The sequence below is a fragment of the Myxine glutinosa genome, chromosome 6 (assembly GCF_964187855.1).
Source record: "Myxine glutinosa chromosome 6, kmMyxGlut1.1, whole genome shotgun sequence".
NCBI classification, from domain to species: Eukaryota; Metazoa; Chordata; class Myxini; order Myxiniformes; family Myxinidae; genus Myxine; species Myxine glutinosa.
This window is the reverse complement of record NC_136266.1, coordinates 189,489,042-189,502,729: the sequence shown is the minus strand read 5'-3', so window position 1 is coordinate 189,502,729 and position 13,688 is coordinate 189,489,042. Positions and strand designations below refer to the sequence as shown.

At 41.3% G+C, this 13,688-nt stretch overlaps 1 protein-coding gene across 2 annotated transcripts in view; it reads left to right on the top strand.

The window, feature by feature from the left end:
- The window catches only part of LOC137429057 (cadherin-7), a 388,741-nt gene that overhangs the window by 373,905 nt on the left and 1,148 nt on the right, over positions 1-13,688 (top strand). The window lies entirely within an intron of this gene.

The window sequence follows — 13,688 nt, the reverse complement described above, 5'->3', positions numbered from 1 at the left end:
GACTCCACCATCTACCGCACCATCACTCATCCTTTGGATAGGCAGGCAGCAGAACTCTTGGAATATGTCGTACAATCCTGACAAATCTCACACTCTCACGCTGTCCCTCTGAAAGGACCATCTGGCATAATCTCCGATATACTTTCATAATATTCTTCTTGAAGAAATTCAGTCACTCAAACTTTTGGTCCTCATTACCAGCCATGATCTTTCTTTGGCAAACCATACTTCTAAATTGGCCTCCAGAGCCAGTGCTACCTGCCGCATGGTCGGGTTGTTGGCAACTAAACCGACACTGGGTTTTGCTAGAGGGAAGGGTGACTGTGACACCCTGCCAAGACACTCTGTGACAGTGTGACACCCTGCCAGGACACACTGTGACACCCTGCCAGGACACCCTGTGACAGTGGCGTGACACCATGCCAGGACACCCTGTGACACCCTGCCAGGACACCCTATGACACCCTGCCAGGACACCCTGTGACACCCTGCCAGGACACCCTGTGACACCCTGTGAGACCCTGCCAGCACACCCTGTGAGACCCTGCCAGGACACCCTGTGACACCCTGCCAGGACACCCTGTGACACCCTGTGAGACCCTGCCAGCACACCCTGTGAGACCCTGCCAGGACACCCTGTGACACCAGGACTAAAAACAACAACTGAAAAAGGGCGAAAGAACTCTTGAAGGGAGCCAACGGCCATCCAAGGAGATGTTGTCTTCTAAAAAACACCCATCCGGTTTGGACGAATTCAAGTCATACCGAAGACTTTTAAAATGGTCCGTGTTGCTTCCTTGTTTGATGTTCAGCATTTAAAAGGATAGAACATGGACCATCCCCATCGGTTGGCATCCATGGGGAGGAGGAAATTCCTCCTTGGCAAATGCCTCGCTGAGTGCTATAAAAAAAAGCCGAGCCATTGTTGTAACGTTGCTGGTACCCAGAGTGCCTCGGGAGGTGTCAGTGCTTCCCCCAATCTCATTGGCTGTGTTTGGCTCATCTATCTCGATTGGTCGTGTGTGTGTGTGTGTGTGTGTGTGCGCGTGCACGTGTGTGTTGGACGTCCTCCATTGTAGAGTCCCTTCTTAGCATACCTGAACTTTCATCCCCTATGAGGCCTTCATTCACAGCTTGATGGAGTACAGTCGGACCCCGCTCACGGTTCCACTATTCACTGATTTTCCAGGAACGTATCCCCTGCGAATAGCGGGGTCCCACGGTACCACTCTAAAATCTGGGCTGGCACCCCTGCCTCACATATTGCTCAGATTGTCACCCGAGAAACCAAGGCCTTCATGATTATTAGAATCTCCCCCGATGAAGCTCAGTCTCTGGTTCTATCACTTTCACATTACAGAGAGGTCGGTGGTCTCGCTATATTCTTCCCCATCATTTCTGGTCTTGCCTACTCTACCCTTTTCATGTTGTGCTCTCCCCCCCCCCCCCCCCCCGCCTCCCAATCGGTTTCTTCATCTATCTATAATTCCAGTAATCTCTGTGTGTTTGTTTGTACGTTTGTACGTTTGTACGTTTGTTTGTTTGTCTGTGACCGCTGTTTCTCGACAACCACGGGTCCGATATACTTGCAACTTGCCAGGTATATTGCTGGGGACCCGAGGATGTGCCTTTTCAAGGTTTGAAATTAATCGGACAAGTACTTACCGAGCTATGGCGATTTAGCCGTTCGCCGTTCGCTTTGGCGTTGCGAATGGACCAAACCATTGCATGTAAATAGAGGGGGGGGTTCTGTTGTCGTTGCGAATGGACCAAACCATTCATGTAAATAGAGGGGGGGGGGGTTCTGTGGTCGTTACTGCCACGTGGTTTCAAAGTTTTTTTTTTTGTTGTTGTTGTTTGCACGCATGTTTTTTTGCACCCACGTACGGGCACGCCCTAGGATGTTTACACACACACACCCCTACACAAATTTTTTTTTTTTTTTTTTTTGGCAAGGAACGGGCACCCACGTACGGGCACGTCCTAGCTTATATATAGTACGGGCATGCCCTACCCCTAGTGTTTCAAAAGTACCGTCTACCCTCCATCATCAACTCCATTCTGTTGAAACTCCCAAAATCCAGAATCACTGCTCATCTCTTTCTCGACTGTGTAACCAAGTTCCTCGGTCTCTCCCATTTCATTCTTCCTATCGGAGCTTCACGACAGCTGTTCACTCTTCCTATCGGAGCTCACGACAGCTTTTCACTCTTCCTATCGGAGCTTCACGACAGCTGTTCACTCTTCCTATCGGAGCTTCACGACAGCTTTTCACTCTTCCTATCGGAGCTTCACGACAGCTGTTCACTCTTCCTATCGGAGCTTCACGACAGCTGTTCACTCTTCCTATCGGCGCTTCACGACAGCTGTTCACTCTTCCTATCGGAGCTTCACGACAGCTGTTCACTCTCATCTCAGATTATTCCTCATCCATAACCATGATATTTTCTACTCCAATTAATCCTCCCCAAGCTCACCTCTTTCCGAGTTTCCAGTTTTTCATACCACTTCTGTGATTTAGGGTTTGTGACTGTATCCATCTTGTTCACTTCTGTGATTTAGGGTTTGTGACTGTATCCATCTTGTTCACTTCTGTGATTTCGAGTTTGTGACTGTATCCATCTTGCCCACTTCTGTGATTTAGGGTTTGTGACTGTATCCATCTTGCCCACTTCTGTGATTTAGGGTTTGTGACTGTATCCATCTTGTCCACTTCTTTGATTTAGAGTTTGTGACTGTATCCATCTTGTTCACTTCTGTGATTTCGAGTTTGTGACTGTATCCATCTTGTCCACTTCTGTGATTTCGAGTTTGTGACTGTATCCATCTTGTCCACTTCTGTGATTTAGGGTTTGTGACTGTATCCATCTTGTCCACTTCTGTGATTTAGGGTTTGTGACTGTATCCATCTTGTCCACTTCTGTGATTTAGGGTTTGTGACTGTATCCATCTTGTCCACTTCTGTGATTTAGAGTTTGTGACTGTATCCATCTTGTCCACTTCTGTGATTTAGGGTTTGTGACTGTATCCATCTTGTCCACTTCTGTGATTTCGAGTTTGTGACTGTATCCATCTTGTCCACTTCTGTGATTTAGGGTTTGTGACTGTATCCATCTTGTCCACTTCTGTGATTTAGGGTTTGTGACTGTATCCATCTTGTCCACTTCTGTGATTTAGGGTTTGTGACTGTATCCATCTTGTCCACTTCTGTGATTTAGAGTTTGTGACTGTATCCATCTTGTCCACTTCTGTGATTTAGGGTTTGTGACTGTATCCATCTTGTCCACTTCTGTGATTTAGAGTTTGTAACTGTATCCATCTTGTTCACTTCTGTGATTTCGAGTTTGTGACTGTATCCATCTTGTCCACTTCTGTGATTTAGGGTTTGTGACTGTATCCATCTTGTCCACTTCTGTGATTTAGAGTTTGTGACTGTATCCATCTTGTTCACTTCTGTGATTTAGAGTTTGTGACTGTATCCATCTTGTTCACTTCTGTGATTTAGAGTTTGTGACTGTATCCATCTTGTTCACTTCTGTGATTTAGAGTTTGTGACTGTATCCATCTTGTTCACTTCTGTGATTTAGAGTTTGTAACTGTATCCATCTTGTTCACTTCTGTGATTTAGAGTTTGTGACTGTATCCATCTTGTCCACTTCTGTGATTTAGGGTTTGTGACTATCCATCTTGTCCACTTCTGTGATTTAGGGTTTGTAACTGTATCCATCTTGCCCACTTCTGTGATTTAGGGTTTGTGACTGTATCCATCTTGTCCACTTCTGTGATTTAGGGTTTGTGACTGTATCCATCTTGTTCACTTCTGTGATTTCGAGTTTGTGACTGTATCCATCTTGCCCACTTCTGTGATTTAGGGTTTGTGACTGTATCCATCTTGTCCACTTCTGTGATTTGGGTTTTGTGACTGTATCCATCTTGTCCACTTCTGTGATTTAGGGTTTGTGACTGTATCCATCTTGTCCACTTCTGTGATTTAGAGTTTGTGACTGTATCCATCTTGTCCACTTCTGTGATTTAGGGTTTGTGACTATCCATCTTGTCCACTTCTGTGATTTAGGGTTTGTAACTGTATCCATCTTGCCCACTTCTGTGATTTAGGGTTTGTGACTGTATCCATCTTGTCCACTTCTGTGATTTAGGGTTTGTGACTGTATCCATCTTGTTCACTTCTGTGATTTCGAGTTTGTGACTGTATCCATCTTGCCCACTTCTGTGATTTAGGGTTTGTGACTGTATCCATCTTGTCCACTTCTGTGATTTGGGGTTTGTGACTGTATCCATCTTATCCACTTCTGTGATTTAGGGTTTGTGACTGTATCCATCTTGTCCACTTCTGTGATTTAGAGTTTGTGACTGTATCCATCTTGTCCACTTCTGTGATTTAGGGTTTGTGACTATCCATCTTGTCCACTTCTGTGATTTAGGGTTTGTGACTGTATCCATCTTGTCCACTTCTGTGATTTAGGGTTTGTGACTGTATCCATCTTCACTTCTGTAATTTAGAGTTTGTGACTGTATCCATCTTGTCCACTTATGTAATTTAGAGTTTGTGACTGTATCCATCTTGTCCACTTCTGTAATTTAGACTTTGTGACTGTATCCATCTTGTCCACTTATGTAATTTAGAGTTTGTGACTGTATCCATCTTGTCCACTTCTGTAATTTAGAGTTTGTGACTGTATCCATCTTGCCCACTTCTGTGATTTAGGGTTTGTGACTGTATCCATCTTGTCCACTTCTGTGATTTAGGGTTTGTGACTGTATCCATCTTGTCCACTTCTGTGATTTAGGGTTTGTGACTATCCATCTTGTCCACTTCTGTGATTTAGAGTTTGTGACTGTATCCATCTTGTTCACTTCTGTGATTTAGAGTTTGTAACTGTATCCATCTTGTTCACTTCTGTGATTTAGAGTTTGTGACTGTATCCATCTTGTCCACTTCTGTGATTTAGGGTTTGTGACTATCCATCTTGTCCACTTCTGTGATTTAGGGTTTGTAACTGTATCCATCTTGCCCACTTCTGTGATTTAGGGTTTGTGACTGTATCCATCTTGTCCACTTCTGTGATTTAGGGTTTGTGACTGTATCCATCTTGTTCACTTCTGTGATTTCGAGTTTGTGACTGTATCCATCTTGCCCACTTCTGTGATTTAGGGTTTGTGACTGTATCCATCTTGTCCACTTCTGTGATTTGGGTTTTGTGACTGTATCCATCTTGTCCACTTCTGTGATTTAGGGTTTGTGACTGTATCCATCTTGTCCACTTCTGTGATTTAGAGTTTGTGACTGTATCCATCTTGTCCACTTCTGTGATTTAGGGTTTGTGACTATCCATCTTGTCCACTTCTGTGATTTAGGGTTTGTAACTGTATCCATCTTGCCCACTTCTGTGATTTAGGGTTTGTGACTGTATCCATCTTGTCCACTTCTGTGATTTAGGGTTTGTGACTGTATCCATCTTGTTCACTTCTGTGATTTCGAGTTTGTGACTGTATCCATCTTGCCCACTTCTGTGATTTAGGGTTTGTGACTGTATCCATCTTGTCCACTTCTGTGATTTGGGGTTTGTGACTGTATCCATCTTATCCACTTCTGTGATTTAGGGTTTGTGACTGTATCCATCTTGTCCACTTCTGTGATTTAGGGTTTGTGACTGTATCCATCTTGTTCACTTCTGTGATTTCGAGTTTGTGACTGTATCCATCTTGCCCACTTCTGTGATTTAGGGTTTGTGACTATCCATCTTGTCCACTTCTGTGATTTAGGGTTTGTAACTGTATCCATCTTGCCCACTTCTGTGATTTAGGGTTTGTGACTGTATCCATCTTGTCCACTTCTGTGATTTAGGGTTTGTGACTGTATCCATCTTGTTCACTTCTGTGATTTCGAGTTTGTGACTGTATCCATCTTGCCCACTTCTGTGATTTAGGGTTTGTGACTATCCATCTTGTCCACTTCTGTGATTTAGAGTTTGTGACTGTATCCATCTTGTTCACTTCTGTGATTTAGAGTTTGTAACTGTATCCATCTTGTTCACTTCTGTGATTTAGAGTTTGTGACTGTATCCATCTTGTCCACTTCTGTGATTTAGGGTTTGTGACTATCCATCTTGTCCACTTCTGTGATTTAGGGTTTGTAACTGTATCCATCTTGCCCACTTCTGTGATTTAGGGTTTGTGACTGTATCCATCTTGTCCACTTCTGTGATTTAGGGTTTGTGACTGTATCCATCTTGTTCACTTCTGTGATTTCGAGTTTGTGACTGTATCCATCTTGCCCACTTCTGTGATTTAGGGTTTGTGACTGTATCCATCTTGTCCACTTCTGTGATTTGGGTTTTGTGACTGTATCCATCTTGTCCACTTCTGTGATTTAGGGTTTGTGACTGTATCCATCTTGTCCACTTCTGTGATTTAGAGTTTGTGACTGTATCCATCTTGTCCACTTCTGTGATTTAGGGTTTGTGACTATCCATCTTGTCCACTTCTGTGATTTAGGGTTTGTAACTGTATCCATCTTGCCCACTTCTGTGATTTAGGGTTTGTGACTGTATCCATCTTGTCCACTTCTGTGATTTAGGGTTTGTGACTGTATCCATCTTGTTCACTTCTGTGATTTCGAGTTTGTGACTGTATCCATCTTGCCCACTTCTGTGATTTAGGGTTTGTGACTGTATCCATCTTGTCCACTTCTGTGATTTGGGGTTTGTGACTGTATCCATCTTATCCACTTCTGTGATTTAGGGTTTGTGACTGTATCCATCTTGTCCACTTCTGTGATTTAGAGTTTGTGACTGTATCCATCTTGTCCACTTCTGTGATTTAGGGTTTGTGACTATCCATCTTGTCCACTTCTGTGATTTAGGGTTTGTGACTGTATCCATCTTGTCCACTTCTGTGATTTAGGGTTTGTGACTGTATCCATCTTCACTTCTGTAATTTAGAGTTTGTGACTGTATCCATCTTGTCCACTTATGTAATTTAGAGTTTGTGACTGTATCCATCTTGTCCACTTCTGTAATTTAGACTTTGTGACTGTATCCATCTTGTCCACTTATGTAATTTAGAGTTTGTGACTGTATCCATCTTGTCCACTTCTGTAATTTAGAGTTTGTGACTGTATCCATCTTGCCCACTTCTGTGATTTAGGGTTTGTGACTGTATCCATCTTGTCCACTTCTGTGATTTAGGGTTTGTGACTGTATCCATCTTGTCCACTTCTGTGATTTAGGGTTTGTGACAATCCATCTTGTCCACTTCTGTGATTTAGGGTTTGTGACTGTATCCATCTTGTCCACTTCTTTGATTTAGAGTTTGTGACTGTATCCATCTTGTCCACTTTTGTAATTTAGAGTTTGTGACTGTATCCATCTTGTTCACGTCTGTAATTTAGAGTTTGTGACTATCCATCTTGTTCACTTCTGTGATTTAGGGTTTGTGACTCTATCCATCTTGTTCACTTCTGTGATTTAGAGTTTGTGACCGTATCCATCTTCACTTCTGTGGTTTAGGGTTTGTGACTGTATCCATCTTGTCCACTTCTGTGATTTAGGGTTTGTGACTGTATCCATCTTGTCCACTTCTGTAATTTAGAGTTTGTGACTGTATCCATCTTGTCCACTTCTGTAATTTAGAGTTTGTGACTCTATCCATCTTGTCCACTTCTGTAATTTAGAGTTTGTGACTGTATCCATCTTGTCCACTTCTCTAATTTAGAGTTTGTGACTGTATCCATCTTGTCCACTTCTGTAATTTAGAGTTTGTCACTGTATCCATCTTGTTCACTTCTGTGATTTAGAGTTTGTGACTCTATCCATCTTGTTCACTTCTGTAATTTAGAGTTTGTGACTGTATCCATCTTGTCCACTTCTGTGATTTAGAGTTTGTGACTGTATCCATCTTGCCCACTCCTGTGATTTAGGGTTTGTGACTGTATACATCTTGTCCACTTCTGTGATTTGGGGTTTGTGACTGTATCCATCTTGTCCACTTCTGTGATTTAGGGTTTGTGACTGTATCCATCTTGTCCACTTCTGTGATTTAGAGTTTGTGACTGTATCCATCTTGTTCACTCCTGTGATTTAGGGTTTGTGACTTTCTCCATCTTGCCCACTCCTGTGATTTAGGGTTTGTGACTTTCTCCATCTTGTTCACTTCTGTGATTTAGAGTTTGTGACTGTATCCATCTTGTTCACTCCTGTGATTTAGGGTTTGTGACTTTCTCCATCTTGTCCACTTCTGTGATTTGGAGTTTGTGACTGTATCCATCTTGTCCACTTCTGTAATTTAGAGTTTGTGACTGTATCCGTCTTGTTCACTTCTGTAATTTAGAGTTTGTGACTGTATCCATCTTGTTCACTTCTGTGATTTAGAGTTTGTGACTGTATCCATCTTGTTCACTCCTGTGATTTAGGGTTTGTGACTCTATCCATCTTGTTCACTTCTGTGATTTAGAGTTTGTGACTGTATCCATCTTGTTCACTTCTGTAATTTAGAGTTTGTGACTGTATCCATCTTGCCTACTTCTGTGATTTAGGGTTTGTGACTGTATCCATCTTGTCCACTTCTGTGATTTGGGGTTTGTGACTGTATCCATCTTGTCCACTTCTGTGATTTAGAGTTTGTGACTGTATCCATCTTGTCCACTTCTGTGATTTAGAGTTTGTGACGCTATCCACCTTGTTCACGTCTGTAATTTAGAGTTTGTGACGCTATCCACCTTGTTCACGTCTGTAATTTAGAGTTTGTGACTGTATCCTTCTTGGTCACTTCTGTAATTTAGAGTTTGTGACTCTATCCATCTTGTTCACTTCTGTGATTTAGGGTTTGTGACTGTATCCTTCTTGGTCACTTATGTAATTTAGAGTTTGTGACTATCCATCTTGTTCACTTCTGTGATTTAGGGTTTGTGACTGTATCCTTCTTGGTCACTTCTGTGATTTAGGGTTTGTGACTATCCATCTTGTCCACTTCTGTGATTTAGGGTTTGTGACTGTATCCATCTTGTCCACTTCTTTGATTTAGAGTTTGTGACTGTATCCATCTTGTCCATTTCTGTGATTTAGGGTTTGTGACTATCCATCTTGTCCACTTCTGTGATTTAGGGTTTGTGACTGTATCCATCTTGTCCACTTCTTTGATTTAGGGTTTGTGACTGTATCCATCTTGTCCACTTCTGTGATTTAGAGTTTGTGACTGTATCCATCTTGTTCACTTCTGTGATTTAGAGTTTGTGACTGTATCCATCTTGTTCACTCCTGTGATTTAGAGTTTGTGACTGTATCCATCTTGTTCACTTCTGTGATTTAGAGTTTGTGACTGTATCCATCTTGTTCATTTCTGTGATTTAGAGTTTGTGACTATCCATCTTGTTCACTTCTGTGATTTAGAGTTTGTAACTGTATCCATCTTGTTCACTTCTGTGATTTAGAGTTTGTGACTGTATCCATCTTGTCCACTTCTGTGATTTAGGGTTTGTGACTGTATCCATCTTGTCCACTTCTGTGATTTAGAGTTTGTGACTGTATCCATCTAGTCCACTTCTGTGATTTAGGGTTTGTGACTATCCATCTTGTCCACTTCTGTGATTTAGGGTTTGTAACTGTATCCATCTTGCCCACTTCTGTGATTTAGGGTTTGTGACTGTATCCATCTTGTCCACTTCTGTGATTTAGGGTTTGTGACTGTATCCATCTTGTTCACTTCTGTGATTTCGAGTTTGTGACTGTATCCATCTTGCCCACTTCTGTGATTTAGGGTTTGTGACTGTATCCATCTTGTCCACTTCTGTGATTTGGGGTTTGTGACTGTATCCATCTTGTCCACTTCTGTGATTTTGGGTTTGTGACTGTATCCATCTTGTCCACTTCTGTGATTTAGAGTTTGTGACTGTATCCATCTTGTCCTCTTCTGTGATTTAGGGTTTGTGACTATCCATCTTGTCCACTTCTGTGATTTAGGGTTTGTGACTGTATCCATCTTGTCCACTTCTGTGATTTAGGGTTTGTGACTGTATCCATCTTCACTTCTGTAATTTAGAGTTTGTGACTATCCATCTTGTCCACTTATGTAATTTAGAGTTTGTGACTGTATCCATCTTGTCCACTTCTGTAATTTAGACTTTGTGACTGTATCCATCTTGTCCACTTATGTAATTTAGAGTTTGTGACTGTATCCATCTTGTCCACTTCTGTAATTTAGAGTTTGTGACTGTATCCATCTTGCCCACTTCTGTGATTTAGGGTTTGTGACTGTATCCATCTTGTCCACTTCTGTGATTTAGGGTTTGTGACTGTATCCATCTTGTCCACTTCTGTGATTTAGGGTTTGTGACAATCCATCTTGTCCACTTCTGTGATTTAGGGTTTGTGACTGTATCCATCTTGTCCACTTCTTTGATTTAGAGTTTGTGACTGGATCCATCTTGTCCACTTTTGTAATTTAGAGTTTGTGACTGTATCCGTCTTGTTCACGTCTGTAATTTAGAATTTGTGACTGTATCCATCTTGTTCACTTCTGTGATTTAGGGTTTGTGACTCTATCCATCTTGTTCACTTCTGTGATTTAGAGTTTGTGACCGTATCCATCTTCACTTCTGTGGTTTAGGGTTTGTGACTGTATCCATCTTGTCCACTTCTGTGATTTAGGGTTTGTGACTGTATCCATCTTGTCCACTTCTGTAATTTAGAGTTTGTGACTGTATCCATCTTGTCCACTTCTGTAATTTAGAGTTTGTGACTCTATCCATCTTGTCCACTTCTGTAATTTAGAGTTTGTGACTGTATCCATCTTGTCCACTTCTCTAATTACCTTCGCAAAAGCGGAAGGTTATGTTTTGATCGCTGTGTATTTATTTGTATGTCTGTGTGTGTGTGTGTGTATGTTATTCGCATAACTCAAAAAGTATTCAACCGAATTGCATGAAATTTGGTGGGATGATTGGTTATTATACGGGACACATTTGATTAGATTTTGGGAGCAATCGGGTCAAAGGTCAAGGTCAAGGTCACGAAAAGGTCAGAATCGTATTTTTGTTGTTCTGTTCCCTACACTCCCATGCCAAGTACAGAACAGTAGCTGCGGCGAAGGTATGCGCTCTACCGAGTGCCCGTTCTAGTTTAGTTTGTGACTGTATCCATCTTGTTCACTTCTGTGATTTAGAGTTTGTGACTGTATCCATCTTGCCCACTCCTGTGATTTAGGGTTTGTGACTGTATCCATCTTGTCCACTTCTGTGATTTAGGGTTTGTGACTGTATCCATCTTGCCCACTCCTGTGATTTAGGGTTTGTGACTGTATCCATCTTGCCCACTCCTGTGAGTTAGGGTGTGTGACTGTATCCATCTTGTCCACTCCTGTGATTTAGGGTTTGTGACAGTATCCATCTTGTCCACTTCTGTAATTTAGAGTTTGTGACGCTATCCACCTTGTTCACGTCTGTAATTTAGAGTTTGTGACACTATCCACCTTGTTCACGTCTGTAATTTAGAGTTTGTGACTGTATCCTTCTTGGTCACTTCTGTAATTTAGAGTTTGTGACTCTATCCATCTTGTTCACTTCTGTGATTTAGGGTTTGTGACTGTATCCTTCTTGGTCACTTCTGTAATTTAGAGTTTGTGACTCTATCCATCTTGTTCACTTCTGTGATTTAGGGTTTGTGACTGTATCCTTCTTGGTCACTTCTGTGATTTAGGGTTTGTGACTATCCATCTTGTCCACTTCTGTGATTTAGGGTTTGTGACTGTATCCATCTTGTCCACTTCTTTGATTTAGAGTTTGTGACTGTATCCATCTTGTCCACTTCTGTGATTTAGGGTTTGTGACTATCCATCTTGTCCACTTCTGTGATTTAGGGTTTGTGACTGTATCCATCTTGTCCACTTCTTTGATTTAGAGTTTGTGACTGTATCCATCTTGTCCACTTCTGTAATTTAGAGTTTGTGACTCTATCCATCTTGTTCACGTCTGTAATTTAAAGTTTGTGACTGTATCCTTCTTGGTCACTTCTGTAATTTAGAGTTTGTGACTCTATCCAGCTTGTTCACTTCTGTGATTTAAAGTTTGTGACTCTATCCATCTTGTTCACTTCTGTAATTTAGAGTTTGTGACTCTATCCAGCTTGTTCACTTCTGTGATTTAGAGTTTGTGACTGTATCCTTCTTGGTCACTTCTGTAATTTAGAGTTTGTGACTCTATCCAGCTTGTTCACTTCTGTGATTTAGAGTTTGTGACTCTATCCAGCTTGTTCACTTCTGTGATTTAGAGTTTGTGACTGTATCCTTCTTGGTCACTTCTGTAATTTAGAGTTTGTGACTCTATCCAGCTTGTCCACTTCTTTGATTTAGAGTTTGTGACTGTATCCATCTTGTCCACTTCTGTAATTTAGAGTTTGTGACTCTATCCATCTTGTTCACGTCTGTAATTTAAAGTTTGTGACTGTATCCTTCTTGGTCACTTCTGTAATTTAGAGTTTGTGACTCTATCCAGCTTGTTCACTTCTGTGATTTAAAGTTTGTGACTCTATCCATCTTGTTCACTTCTGTAATTTAGAGTTTGTGACTCTATCCAGCTTGTTCACTTCTGTGATTTAGAGTTTGTGACTGTATCCTTCTTGGTCACTTCTGTGATTTAGAATTTGTGACTCTATCCATCTTGTTCACTTCTGTGATTTAAAGTTTGTGACTGTATCCTTCTTGGTCACTTCTGTAATTTAGAGTTTGTGACTCTATCCAGCTTGTTCACTTCTGTGATTTAGAGTTTGTGACTCTATCCATCTTGTTCACGTCTGTAATTTAAAGTTTGTGACTGTATCCTTCTTGGTCACTTCTGTAATTTAGAGTTTGTGACTATCCATCTTGTTGACTTCTGTGATTTAGGGTTTGTGACTGTATCCATCAGGTTATGTTTTCACCCTGTCTGTCCGTTTGTTTGTTTGAGAACAAAATATCTCGAAAAGTTGTGGACGGATTCAGACGAAATTTGGCAAAGATGTAGCGAATGTGACAAAGACGAAATGATTTGACTTTGGTGAAGATCTGACTATGGATTCGCATGTGAGATTTATTTAATTTCTAAGTCATTCTTCACCATTGAGTGTTCGGGCTAAAACCAACTTATAGCAGGATATCTCATAAAGTTATGGACGGAATTGGACGAAACGTGTTGGACAGGTTGTGTGTTTGACACAGAAGAACAGATTCAATTTTGGTGAAGATCTGGATCCGGGTCCGGCTAGTATGATTTATTAAGTGATTCTTCACCATTAGGAAATCGGGCCCATAGCAGGATATCTCAAATGTCTATAACTACCTACAGACATTGGCACCTTTCAGTCCATTCATCCTGGTCTTTACCTGCTTTGAAATGGTGAGTTCCATAATGCAAGATCAGATAACGTATGATTCATCTGATATCTTCGGTACTTTTGGGATACCTGGGGCCAGTGTTTGACTGTGACAGTCTCGGAGAAACGGTTCATTTGCCCTGCAATTAGCTCCAATATAATGTTCAAATCTGGAATGTTCTTTTCATTAACGGATGAAAATCAAATAGGCCGGTACCATATTCTATAACACATTGTTATGCTCTATATAAACATAACTGAATCAATAAAATTCACCGTTCGTCATGGTGATTATTGCCTCATGACTTGAGTTTATTCAGCTTCACA